Genomic DNA, 13935 nt, shown 5'->3' on the forward strand with positions numbered 1-13935 from the left:
GGCTTTGTGATGGCCACTCCAATACCTTGACTTTGTTGTCCTTAAGCCCTTTTGCAACAACTTTGGAAGTATGCTTGGGGTCATTGTTCATTTGGAAGACCCATTTGTGACCAAGCTTTAACTTCCTGACTGATGTCTTGAGATGTTGCTTCAATATATCCACGTAATTTTCTTCCCTCATGATGCCATCAATTTTGGGAAGTGCACCAGTCCCTCCTGCAGCAATGCACCCCCACAACATACTGTTACCACCCCATGCTTCACAGTTGGGATAGTGTTCTTCGGCTTGTAAGCCACCCCCTTTTTCCTCCAAACATAACTATGGTCATTATGGCCATTATTGCCATATTTGTTTCATCATACCAGAGGACATTTCTCCAAAAAGTACGATCTTTGTCCCCATGTGCAGTTGCAAACTGTAGTCTAGCTTTTTTTATGGTGATTTGGGAGCAGTGGCTTCTTCCTTGCTGAGCGGTGTTTCAGGTTATGTCGATATAGGACTCTTTTTATTATTGATATAGATACTTAAGTACCTGTTTCCTCCAGCATCTTCACAAGGTCCTTTACTGTTGTTCTGGGATTGATTTGCACTTTTTGCATCAAAGTACGTTCATCTCTAGGAGAGAGAACGCGTCTCCTTACTGAGTGGTATGACGTCTACATGGTCCCATGATGTTTATACTTGCGTACTATTGTTTGCACAGATGGACATGGTACCTTCAGGCATTTGGAAATTGCTCCCAAGGATGAACCAGACTTGTGGAGGTCTACAATTTTTTTTCTGAGGTATTAGCAGATTTTTTTTTGATTTTCCCATGATGTTAAGCAAAGAGGCACTGCGTTTGAAGGACGGCCTTGAAATACACCCACATGTACACCTCCAATTGACTCAAATGATGTCATTTAGCCTATCAGAAGCTTCTAATGCCATGACATAATTTTCTGGAATTTTCCGAGCTGTTTAAAGGAACAGGCAACTTATTGCATGTAAACTTCTGACCCACTTGAATTGTGATACAGTGAATTATAAATTAAATAATCTGTCTGTAAACAATTGTTTGAAAAATTACTTGTGTCATGCACAAAGTTTATGTCCTAACCAACTTGCAAAACCTAGAGTTTGTTAACAAGAAATGTGTGTAGTGGTTGAAAAACGAGATTTAATGACTCCAAACTAAGTGTATGTAAACTTCCGACTTCAACTGTATGTATGTACTGTATATATGTGTGTGTCTGTGCAGGGTTGTGTGCATGCGTGAACACATTGACTGTGCGTACATACCCCTACAAGAAGGCATGGATTACAGGCAACATTTGCACTGAGCTAAAGGGTAGAGCTGCCGCTTTCAAGGTGCGGGACTCTAACCCGGAAGCTTACAAGAAATGCTATGCCCTGCGATGAACCATCAAACAGGCAAAGCGTCAATACAGGGCTAAGATTGAATCATACTACACCGGCTCCGACGCTCGTCTTATGTGGCAGGCCTTGCAAACTATTACAGACTACAAAGGGAAGCACAGTCGCGAGCTAACCAGTGACACAAGCCTACCAGACGAGCTAAACATTTCTATGCTCGCTTCGAGGCAAGCAACACTGAGGCATGCATGACAGCATCAGCTGTTCCAGACGACTGTGTGATCATGCTCTCCGTAGCCGACGTGAGCAAGACCTTTAAACAGGTCAACATTCACAAGGCTGCGGGGCCAGGCAGATTTCCAGGATGTGTGCTCCGGGCATGTGCTGACCAACTGGCAGGTGTCTTCACTCACTTTTTAACATGTCCCTGATAGAGTCTCTAATACCAACATGTTTCAAGCAGACCACCATTGTCCCTGTGCCCAAGAACACAAAGGCAACCTGCCTAAATGACTACAGACCTGAAACACTCACGTCCATAGCCATGAAGTGCTTTGAAAGGCTGGTAATGGCTCACATCAACACCATTATCCCAGAAACCCTAGACCCACTCCAATTTGCATACCACTCAAACAGATCCACACATGATGCAATCTCTATTGCACTCCACACTGCCCTTTCCCACCTGGACAACAGGAACACTTATGTGAGAATGCTATTCATTGACTACAGCTCAGCTTTCAACACCATAGTACCCTCAAAGCTCATCACTAAGCTATGGATTCTGGGACTGAACACCTCCCTCTGCAACTGGATCCTGGACTTCCTGATGGGCAGTTCCCAGGTGGTGAGGGTAGGTAGCAACACATCTGACACGCTGATCCTCAACACTGGAGCTCCCCAGGGGTGCGTTCTCAGTCCCCTCCTGTACTCCCTGTTCACCCACGACTGCATGGCCAGGCACGACTCCAACACCATCATTACGTTTGCAGACGACACAACAGTGGCAGGCCTCATCACCGACATTGACGAGACAGTCTATAGGGAGGAGGTCAGAGACCTGGCCTGGTGGTGCCAGAATAACTACTTATCCCTCAACGTAACCAAGACTAAGGAGATGATTGTGGACTACTGGAAAAGGAGGACTGAGCACACCCCCATTCTCATCGACGGGGCTGTAGTGGATCAGATTGAGAGCTTCAAGTTCCTTGGTGTCCACATCAGCAACAAACTAGAATGGTCCAAACACTCCTAGACAGTCATGAAGAGGGCACGACAAAGCCTATTCCCCCCCAGTAAACTAAAAAGATTTGGCAAGGCACTACAGAGGGTAGTGCGTACGGCCCAGTACATCACTGCGGCTAAGCTGCCTGCCATCCAGGACCTCTACAGGCGGTGTCAGAGGAAGGCCCTAAATATTGTCAAGACCCCAGCCACCCCAGTCATAGACTGTTCTTTATACTACCGCATGGCAAGTGGTACTGGAGTGCCAAGTCTAGGACAAAAAGGCTTCTCAAGCCAAGACTCCTCCTACATTCATGTACATACTTCCTCAATTGGGCCGACCAACCAGTGCTCCCGCACATTGGCTAACATAGCTATAACATCACTTTAACCATATCTACATGTATATACTACCTCAATCAGCCTGACCCACCGGTATCTGTATATAGCCTCACTACTTTTATAGCCTCTCTACTGTAGCTACTGCCTGTCTTTTTACTGTTGTTTTATTTCTTTACTTCCCTATTTTTCACCTAATACCTTTTTTTGCACTATTTGTTAGAGCCTGGTAAGTAAGCAGCTGTAACGTCTACAGCTGTTGTATTCGGCGCACGTGACAAATAAACTTTGATTTGATTTGAAAGTTGTCTTGGGATGTTTTATTCATATTCTGAGAATGGAAATTATAGGTTATTTGGATGTTTTTGAATCCTTTCATCATTTCCATAAGACTTTTAATAACACTGCAAGCTTTCTTTGCGTTAACTGTTTTGATCTACAGTACAAGCACAGATAAGACACATGGAAATTAATTTGCTTAGGCTTTAATCATGCCAACAAATGTTTTTATTGTGACATGTCATCAGTGAGATTCGAACTGAAAGTCCACTGGGCCATTTAGATTTTTTTTATATACAAAGCTGTTAATTATAGTTAATTCAAACAGACCCCATTTCAAAGGGAACAAGCATTCATTCAAATGTTGCCAATTAGTGGGTATGGCAAACACAACTGAACACACTTAAAACGATAGAGGATAGAGAAAGTTTTGTTGACGCTGAGTTAGACATTTCTTAATGTTTAAATGTTAAGAAATTCCCACAGATTAATGTTGTATCTTAACATTCTCTGAACATTCTGAGAACATGACCATGAGGAAACCTGTAGAAAATGTTATGGTGAAGTACTGAAATTCCCACCTAAGAAACACATGGTTCTCAGAACGTTATGTGGTAACTGGGTATCCAGCACCATTCACAAAACATTGTGAGAAGTGTTACGGATACAAGTATTCTGTGTGTATCCTGTGTGTGTATTTCTTTTCTCTCCTTTTCTCCTCCTCACAGCTAGCAATCATCATTCCCCAATCAGTCATCAATCAGAAGACACACCTCCTCCTGTTTCCATTACCCAATCACATCCCCTTCCCTTGGTTTAAAAACCCATTCAGTTGTTTCCTCAGGAGCTCTCTGTCAATCTCTCGGAAGTTCTCTGGTTTTGTTTTCGCTACTACATGTCACTTTGTTGTTTGATGGTGGGAAAAGGGAGTACTAAGACAAGTCGCCCATGGGCATACAAGTTGCCAATGGGCATACACTACCCGTAGGTACATTTAGTTTAAAACACTAGTTAGAGTTGGGCGGACCACCCACTGTATCTTTGGTTAGTTAGTTAGCTGTATGGAAGTAGGCTAGTCTAGCTTAGGGGTATTTTGGGATATTTGTTTTTTTCCTTGGGTCCAGCTCCAGTTTTTTTCCTTAGATGTCTGGTGGTGTCTGAGAACCGGTGGTGTCTGAGAACGAGAGAGAGGCTAAAGCTCCAGCCACACTGTCCCGTTTTGATCCACTCTCCCCACTGTCAAATGGTGATGCCAGGAGGGATGTCCGTTTGACACAGCTCCAACTGGAGGCGGAAGAGAGCCCAAATTAGGCGAGAGAATCTCCAGTTGGAGATGTGTAAAATTGAGGCAGACAGAGAACGAAGGCGGTTGGAGTTCAAAATGCACCAGATGGAACTAGAGGCAGAGACAGCAAGGCTAGCCTTTGTTCCCACTGTGCCTGTTAGTGAGCCGTCCTCACCAACTGGAGCTCCAAACACTTGACATTAGTAGGCAGATTGCCTTGGTACCTTTTGTTCAGAGAGTCAGAGGTTGACTCCTATTTTGTATTTTTGAACGTATAGCCGTAGCATTGAAATGGCCTGAAGGGATATGGTGCCTATTACTTCAGTGTAAATTAACTGGTAAAGCCCAACAGGTTTTGTCAGCGCTACCTCAAAGACAGTTTGAATTATGAAGTGGTCAAAGCTACTGTTCTTCGCGCCTATGAGCTTGTGCCTGAGGCATAGCGACAGAGATTTAGGTCTCATAAGAATTCTTCTAGTAAGACGTATGTGGAATTTGCTAGAGAACAGAAATCTGTTTGATAAATGGCATGCTGCTAGTAAGGTAACTGATTTCAACTCTCTCCGGAAGTTAATCTTGTTGGAAGAGTTTAAAAATTGCTTACTCGAACGCATTCTAGTTTACTTAAACGAACATAAAGTATCCTCCCTGTCAGAAGCGTCTGTGTTGGCAGGCGAGTTTGTGTTGACGCACAAGTGTGTTTTCGGCTCGTACTGAGAGTAGAGCCACTGAGTTACCTACTTTTAGCCCTAGTCGGCCAGTAGTATATCAAGCTCACCAGAAGACTGAGCGTCCCTGTTTCTATTGCCATAAGGTGGGACATATGATTAATGATTGCTTCCTGCTAAAACGCAAACAAGGGATGCCTCTTCGTGCCAATCCGCCAACAGGTGTTGGGCTAATTCGTACGCTTGTGAGTTCTGCAACGAAACAGGTGCCTCAGGGTAACTGTAGTTTGAAAGTCCCAGTCCCCGACCGCAGTTATCGTTCATTTTCCAGGGGTTTGTGTCCCTAACGAATGACGAAGCGTCTCAGCGTCCGGTTAAAATCCTTGTTTATATCATTTATATTGCCTGATGTGTTGCCCTTATCCAACGATACATACTGTGGTTCCAGTGTGTTAGTTCAGGGTATTGAAATGGGTTTTGTCCCAGTGCCATTACACTTTGTGAAAGTACACTGAGTTAATCAGTGGAATATTCAGAGTGGGGCATCTATGTTGCCAGTAAAAGGTGTGATCTTTATAATGGGTAACGATATTGCCGGAGGAAAAATATTACCCATATTGGAAGTAATGGATACAAGTGACCACTCTCTCTCCAATGAGCTGGCACAGAGTTATATCCACATGTGTTCCCCGCTTGTGCTGTCACTCGTGCTCGTGCACGACAAGTGGGTGATGTGATAGATTTGTTGAACTCTGTTCAAAGAGGTTGATCAAGAGGATGGGTTGTGTGCTACCTCTGGGAAGCTGGTCACTTCTGAGAAACAGCCCAGGGAAGAATCAAAGAATGCTGAACTTATTGCTGATGCAATACAGTTACCAGTCACTCGTGAGCAGCTGATTGCTAACCAAAAGGTTGACAACAGGCTTGCCGCTGTCTCAGTGGAAGAGGTAAAGAAGAAGAACGTGGCTTACTTCATTGATGGTAATCTCCTCATGTGTAAACGGACATCCCATGTTGACTCGGGTGGAGATTGGAATGCTGTTTACCAAATAGTGGTTCCTACAGCCTTTCGACAAAATGTGTTATCCCTTGCTCATGATCACCAGTGGTCTGGTCATTTAGGAATCACAAAGACTTATGATCGAATCCTTCGACATTTCTTTAGGCCAGGTTTAAAACAAGATGTGGCTCAGTTCTGTCGGACATGTCAGATAACAGGAAAACCAAATCAGGTTATTCCTCCCGCTCCTCTTTGTCAAATACCTGTCATAGGTGAACCATTCGAACATGTGGTGGTTGATTGTGTTGGATGGACCGTTACCGAAGACAAAATCGGGTAACCAGTTTTTGTTAACGATTATGTGTACGGCAACAAGATACCCCGAGGCCATTCCTCTGCGAAGGATTACAGCCCCAGTAGTGAGTAAAGCCTTAATTAAATTCTTCACGACATTCGGTTTACCTAAGGTGGTACAAAGTGATCAAGGTACCAATTTCCTATCAAAGCTCTTCAAGCATGTGGTAAAATCCTTGTAAATTACACACAGTGTGACAAGGGCATATCACCCAGTCTCAGGGTGCACTTGAACAATGACATCAGACACTGAAGTCTTTGCTACGTAAATATTGTTTGGAATCTGAGAAAGATTGGGATGAGGGAGTGCCTCTAGGTTTGTTTGCTGCTCATGAAACTGTACAGGAGTCCTTAGGTTTCAGCCCAGCTGAACTGGTGTTTGGTGACACAGTGAGAGGACCAATGAAAGTCCTTTAAAGAACAGTTTTTGTCCCAAGAGTGGTGTACAGGAGATGAGAATGTGTTGGACTACGTTAGTCGCTTTCGTGAGCGCCTACACCAAGCCTGTGCTCTCGCAAAGGAAGCTCTGTCTTCCTCACAGAGGAGTATGAAAAGACACTATGATAAAGAGGCTGCTTCTCGTCCACTCCAGCCAGGTGACCAAGTACTGGTGTTATTGCCTGTTCCAGGGTCTTCACTGTCAGCTCGTTTCTCTGGTCCTTATTTCATTGAAAATAAATTAAGTGAAACGGATTATGTGCTTCAAACTCCTGATAGAAAACACCAATCTCGTGTGTGCCATATTAACATGTTGAAAGCATATCACACCCAACCCATCACCCAGTTAGATAGTTCAAAAACAGTGGAAGGTACTGCTGTCTCTTCTGCTTCTACTGCTATGATAGTGGACTGTCATATTGATGATGTTGATGGAGATGGATTGGAGTTGCGCAATACTCAGCGGCAGTGCGTTAGATTGTCCAACCTCGAAATGCTGATGTCTCTCCCGTCAGGTCTGGTTCATTTAACGGATGGACAGGCCGACGATATTGTGAGGCTGCTACAGTTTTCCATGTCTCTTTAATGACGTTCCTACTCGCACAAACGTGTTGGAACATGACATTAATGTTGGAAATGCTGCCCCTATCAAGCAACACCCATATCGTATCAATGCTTCTAAGAGGAAGATAAAGCGGGATGAAGTGAAATATTTGTTGGAGAATGACCTGGCTATGCCAAGTTCAAGCACTTGGAGTTCTCCTCGCATTCTGGTTCCTAAACCTGATGTTACGTCCAGGTTATGTACGGATTATCGAGAGGTAAATTCTGTCACAATGCCAGATTCGTTCCCGTTACCCAAACTGGACGACTGTATCGACACTTGGTGCTTAACTTCTTGGATATAGGGGGCGCTATTAAAATTTTTGGATGAAAAACGTTCCCGTTTTAAACAAGATATTTTGTCACGAAAAGATGCTCGACAATGCATATAATTGACAGCTTTGGAAAGAAAACACTCTGACGTTTCCAAAACTGCAAAGATATTGTCTGTGAGTACCACAGAACTGATGTTACAGAAAAAACCCAGATAAAAATCCAATCAGGAAGTGCCGCATTTTTTGAAGCCGCCTCATGCCAATGACTCCTTATATGGCTGTGAATGGGCCACGAATGAGCTTAGGCTTTCTGTCGCTTCCCCAATGTCGACAGCATTGTGACGTATTTGTAGGCATATCATTGGAAGATTGACCATAAGAGACTACATCTACCAGGTGGTCGCTTGGTGTCCTCCGTCGCAATTATTGCGTAATCTCCAGCTGCAGTATTTTTCCATTTGCTTCTGATGAGAAGCCAACTGCCACCACTGATAGATTATCGAATAGATATGTGAAAAACACCTTGTGGATTGATTCTAAACAACGTTTGCCATGTTTCTGTCGATATTATGGAGCTAATTTGTAAAAAAGTTTGGCGTTGTAAGTGACTGCATTTTCCGGTCTTTTTCTTAGCCAAACATGATGAACAATACGGAGCTATTTAGTCTACACATATAATCTTTTGCTATCTAAGAGTCTCGTCATTGAAAACATCCGAAGTTCTTCAAAGGTAAATGATTTTATTTGAATGCTTTTCTTGTTTTTGTGAAAATGTTGCCTGCTGAATGCTAGGCTTAATGCTATGCTAGGCTATCAATACTCTTACACAAATGCTTGTGTAGCTTTGGTTGAAAAGCATATTTTGACAATCTGAGATGACAGTGTTGTTAACAAAAGGCTAAACTTGTGTTTGAATATATTTATTTCATTTCATTAGCGATTTTCATGAATAGGAAACGTTGCGTTATGATAATGAGCTTGAGGCTATGATTACGCTCCCGGATACGGGATTACTCGTCGCTAGAGGTTAAAAGGTTACTGGCAGGTTCCGTTAACATCACATGTGTCTGAGATTTCTGCCTTTGTAATCTCAGACAACTTTCTAAAGTACCCGGTCATGGCTTTTGGAATAAGGAATGCACCAGCCACTTTCCAACGATTGGTTGACTCTGTATTAGCTGGAGTTCCCAATTGTAGTGCATACCTTGATGACCAAGTAATTTATTTGTCTGAGTGGTCAGATCATGTTGACTCTCTAAGGGTAGTATGTGAACGTTTGGCAGCTGCTTCTCTAACCCTGAACTTGGCAAAGTGAGAGTCAGGTAACAGTAGCCTTCCCAATCTTGGCAAAGAGGTCGGCCAAGGTCTTTGCTATAACTGCATTCCCCGCACCTACCACCAGACGAGAGCTACACCGCTTTATAGGGATGGTTGGCTACTACCGTAGTTTCTGCAAAAGAAACTGTCTGCAGTAGTTGCTCCATTGACCGATTTGCTCAGTCCGGCTAGATCGTTTGAGTGGTCCTCTGATTGTCAGGTAGCTTTTGATACTGCTAAAGCACCATATGTAATACCCTTGTACTTGCTGCTCTGGATTTTGAATGACTGTTTAAACTGGAGGTAGATGAAAGTGCCAGAGGTGCTGGTGCTGTTCTACTGCAGCAGGACAAGAGTGGAGTGATTCATCCCAATTGTTATTTTTCTCGTAAGTTTAACACATGTCAGGCAAGCTATGCAACTATTGAACAAGAGGCTCTTGCTTTGTTATGTCTGCAATACTTTGAGGTGTATATTGTTTCCAGTGCCCTACCAGTCATTGTATATACTGACCACAACCTCTTAGTGTTTCTCCACCAGATGTACAACCAGAACCAGCGCCTTATGCGTTGGGCGCTGATTTCACAGAATTATAATTTGGAGATCCACCACAAAAAGGGTTGTGATAATGTGTTGGCAGATGCTTTGTCTCGTGTGTAAATATGAGGATTTTTTTGGTATGTTTCGTAAATAATTTGATCGCAATCCCCCTAGGGTTGCTCTTTTAAGGGTGGGAGTGTTAAGGATACAAGTATTCTGTGTGTGTGTATTTATTTTCTCTCCTTCTCCCCTCCTCACAGGTGGCAATCATCATTCCCCAATCAGTCGCTAATCAGAAGACACACCTCCTCCTGTTTCCATTACCCAATCACATCCCCTTTCCCTTGGTTTAAAAACCCATTTATTTGTTTCTTCTGGAGCTCCATCTCTGTCAATCTCTCGGTAGTTCTTTGGTTTTGTTTTTGCTACTACATGTCACTTTGTCCCCACCTGTGAGTATTGTTTTTGTTATGTTTGATGGTGGAAAAGGGGGTACTAAGACAAGTCGCCCATGGGCATACACTACCTATAGGTAAACGTTTTAAAACACTAGTTAGAATTGGGCGGCCCACCCATTTTTGGTTAGTTAGCTGTATGGAAGTAGGCTAGTCTAGTTTAGGCGTATTTTTGGATACTTGTTTCTTTCCTTGGGTCCAGCTCAGCCTCTTTTTCCTGCCCCCACCCTTTACCGTGTGTTTGCAAATAAACCCTGAGTGTTTGACGGTAGATATTAGTTGTCTGTGGTTATTTCATCCTCACCGTTACTTTGTAACTATTACACTTTGCATGAGTTATGTTACCGGTCTCGATACCACCCCCCCCCCTAGACTGCCGGGCAAAAGGGATTCATAACAGAAGTTATTATGCAAAATAACCATAGGACAATCACGCTCTCACCAAGCTATAAAAGCAGATGCTTCTCAGAATGTTATGTGTTCGCTGGGATGTGTATATGACAATCAATAAGATGACTTCTCCTCATTGGCGTGTGTGAACTTCACAAATCCATAGCTAGGCATGGTTTCGCCATTCCCTTGCAGTGTTCCATGTCCTTCAAACGGATGAATTTCACACTGGGCATCTTTAATTAGGTCATAGTAGCCTCTCTCCCTATCTGCCTCCCTTCATCTCTGGCAGTACAGTCTTGGATGGGTTTGCAATGAAGCACCACACAGTGTGGGAAGAATGCGGCACACAGATTAAATGCCCTCTTTTACGAGACTGCAGAGGAGGAGGATACGCATTAAAGCTTGAAATAGTAATCTCTATATTTGGTTTGGCAGAAAAATCGCAGGGGAAGAGAAATTGCATTTCTGTTTACAAGGCGTGGAGGGTACATTGTAAGGTCCAGCAAGCCTGGAAACCTTGGAAGCCCCCGTGGCTAAACTCTGTATGTCTCATGTCCTCCCCCTCTCCATCCCGCTCTCCCATCTCTGTCTCCCTGTCTTTCCCCCCCACACTGTGGATCCTGACAGACAACAAACTGCCACCTGGCCTGTAGGTTCTCTGAAAGAATGGCATGAGGGCAAAACAACAAAGGAAACTAAACCCACTCTGGTACAGATACGCCAAATTGATCTGAATTATTTTATCCATACAGAATATCTACTCCGATGTGTCTACTTTCATGTGTTTGGCTTTGGAGCGTTGCGAGGGCTATTTACATAAATAAAAAGCCCAAATAAGGAAAAGTTCACCAAAAAAGAGCAATGTATGTGTGCCACATGTTTCTGTTTGTTTACCTGATTAGGGGAAACTAGCTTCAAGGTTATTTAAAAAAGCTGTTTGTCTTTTATTTAGTCAGTGATTGGGAACAGACTTACTGTAAGTAAGGTTGCAAAATTGCTATAACATTCTCCAAATTCCCGGCTTTTTGGAAAATTCTGGGAATTAGGAGGCTGAAAAGCCGTAATCCTCCAACAAGGACTTCTGGAAAAACCTTCTCAAAAATTGCAGGTTCAGAATTTTGCAATATTTGATGTTAGACACCTCACCTTTGTCTTCAGTCCTCCACCATTACACTGCACTGCAGTGGAGGCTGATCGAGGGAGACATTGGTAGGACATACTCATTGTAATAATTGGCATGACAAAAGACCTGACAAGACTACTTCTGAAAGGCATATCTGTCACGTTCGTCGAATGGAGGAGAACAAGGCGCAGCGTGATATGAATACATGTTCTATATTTAATGAAGAAAGAACACTAAAACAAACTTACAAAACAACAAACGACTGTGACGCTATACAGTGTATATATAAACAGTGCAGACACAGGCAACTAGACATAGACAATAACCCACGAAATACCCAAAGAAGATGGCTGCCTAAATATGGTTCCCAATCAGAGACAACGATGAACAGCTGCCTCTAATTGAGACCAATCTAGACAACCACAGACATACATAAACACCTAGATGGTAAACAACCCCATAAACCTACAAAAACCCCTAGACAGTACAAAAACACATCACCCATATCACATCCTGACCTAACCAAAATATATAAAGAAAACAAAGAATACTCCGGTCAGGGTGTGACAGTACCCCCTCACAAAGGTGCGGACTCCGGCCGCAAAACCTAATCAGAAGGGGAGGGTCTGGGTGGGCCTTTTTCACGGCGGCGGCTCGGGTGTGGGACGTGGACCCCGCTCTACCTCAGTCTTGGCCCACTTAGGTGACGCCTCTGGAGCGGGGACCCTCGCAGCGGGCCCCGGACTGAAGATCATCGTAGAGAGCACCACTGGATGGAAAGGCGCATCTGGACTGAGGAGCGGCTCTGGCAGCTCCGAACAGGAGGGAGATTCTAATATCGCCGGCATGACGGGCGGCTCTGGCGGCTCCTGGTTGGCTGGTGGCTCCTGGCTGGCAGACGGCTCTGCGGCTCCTGGCTGACTGGCGGCTCCTGGCTGACTGGCGGCTCTGGGGGCTCCTGGCGGACTGGAGGGAGACTCTGGCGGATCCGGACTGGAGGGAGACTCTGGCGGATCCGGACTGGAGGGAGACTCTGGCGGATCCGGACTGGTAGGTTCCGGACTGCCCCCCGTCGTGGTAGGTTCCGGACTGCGACCCGTCGTGGTAGGTTCCGGTCTGTAGACTGTTGCCGGACGCTCTGGACTGGGTACTGTTGCCGGACGCTCTGGACTGGGTACTGTTGCCGGACGCTCTGGACTGGGTACTGTAGCCGGACGCTCTGGACTGGGTACTGTAGCCGGACGCTCTGGACTGGGTACTGTAGCCGGACGCTCTGGACTGGGTACTGTAGCCGGACGCTCTGGACTGGCGAGACGCACTGTAGGCCTGGTGTGTGGTGCCGGCAATGGTGGTACTGGGCTGGGGACACGCACCTCAGGGTGAATGCGGGGAGGAGGAATGGGGCATACAGGGCTCTGGAGACTCACAGGAAGCCTGGTGCGTGGTGTTGGCACTGGTGGTACTGGGCCGAGGACACGCACCTCAGGGTGAGTGCGGGGAGAAGGAACAGGGCGTACTGGACTGCCAAGGCGCACTATAGACCTGGTACGTGGTGCCGGCACTGGTGGTACTGGGCCGAGGAAGCGCACCTCAGGGCGAGTGCGGGGAAGAGGAACAGGGCGTATTGGACTGTCGAGATGCACTATAGGCCTGGTGCGTGGTACCGGTACTGGTGGTACCAGGCTGAGAACACGCACCTCAGGATGAGTGCGAGAAGCAGGAACAGGACACACCGGGTTGTGAAGGTGTACTGGAGACCAGGTGTGTATAGCCGGCATCAAATCTTCCGGAACTTTAACACAAGTTTCAGGCTGATTACAAGGAACTGACACAGGTAGCATCGGACAGCTAACACTCTCCTCAGGGCGAATGCCGTGCATACTACGCCAAACCAACAGCTCTCTCTCTTCACTCTCCTCCAATTTTGTCAACAACTCAACAATCTCAGACTCAACCCTCAACTTCGCCGACTGCTCCAAGTGCCCCCCCCCAATACATTTTTGGAGCTGCCTCTCGGGCTTCCAGCCCCGCTGCTGTGCTGCCTCCTCATAGCGGCTCCTCTCTGCTTTCGCTGCCTCCAGCTCTGCCTTGGGGCGACGATATTCCCCTGGTTGTGCCCAGGGTCCTCCGCCGTCCAGAATTTCCTCCCAAGTCTATGAGTCCTGCGATCGCTGCTGCCTTTTACCACGCTGCTTGGTCCTTTTATGGTGGGTTATTCTGTCACGTTCGTCGAATGGAGGAGAACAAGGCGCAGCGTGATATGAATACATGTTCTATATTTAATG

The sequence above is a fragment of the Oncorhynchus kisutch genome, linkage group LG29 (assembly GCF_002021735.2).
Source record: "Oncorhynchus kisutch isolate 150728-3 linkage group LG29, Okis_V2, whole genome shotgun sequence".
Taxonomy (NCBI): domain Eukaryota; kingdom Metazoa; phylum Chordata; class Actinopteri; order Salmoniformes; family Salmonidae; genus Oncorhynchus; species Oncorhynchus kisutch.